Raw genomic sequence first — 923 nt, forward strand, 5'->3', positions numbered from 1 at the left:
TTCATAATTTAAAATCCTTACTTTTCGTAAGCATTCTTTTTTTCAAATGACATATTTTTATTCGAAATCATTTCGTAGAATTCCAATTACAAGTCAACTGCTTATGTACAGGTATCTACATGTAAGTTAAAAATTTTAATGAAAATATTCTCTGTTTTTATCTATACCGATTTCTTTTCAATCCTAGATAAAATTCTCAAATATCTAAAAGATAAAGCAAGAGACCTTGGTTTGTTCTTCATTGACTTGACTCCTATAATTAAATTTAAAACTAATTCTTCTTTTATAACCTGTTTGGTTTAGAGAATTATATAACATTTAACGGGTACTTAAGTATAAAACCAAGATGTGCCAATGAGTAGAAACAGCACACTTCCTTAAACCTACTTATATAATTTACTAAGTAACTATACATGCAATTTTGTTTGACTTCCTTATTTTTTTTTTATTTAAGGGAGAGCTGTTAATTGATTGCATCATTAAGCAAATAACGTTCATTCTGCATCTCGAAAAATCATCACCCATTACATAATATACCTAGTTAGTTTTTAGATAATTTAAAGCAAGTTGGTGATGTTTCAACTTCCGTGTACATTGCTAAATTTGCAGTGTATGTTAAAGCTCGCAATTGTGTTTTTAAACATGTTTTATTATGATATAAAAAGATACGATACTCGCAAGAAGTAACTGAAAACTATTTCGAAAGACAAGGAAGGAGGTTGAAAAGAAATTAATTCTTTATCAAGTGTTTTACGAGCTTTAGGAGGAAATAAATGAAAAGGCTAAAGATATACGGTAAATGATGGTAGATCTTTAAAGGGGCTGGTTGGTTGTGCCAATTTTTAGACTATTTTGATCTCCTTTAGAAGAAGAGCTCCATATAAAGATGTAATAAAATGATCAAATTTTAAAACGGAAATTTA

The sequence above is a fragment of the Saccostrea cucullata genome, unplaced genomic scaffold, assembly GCF_032062105.1.
Source record: "Saccostrea cucullata isolate Sc308-1 unplaced genomic scaffold, CSIRO_AGI_Scuc_v1 ctg5140, whole genome shotgun sequence".
NCBI lineage: Eukaryota > Metazoa > Mollusca > Bivalvia > Ostreida > Ostreidae > Saccostrea > Saccostrea cuccullata.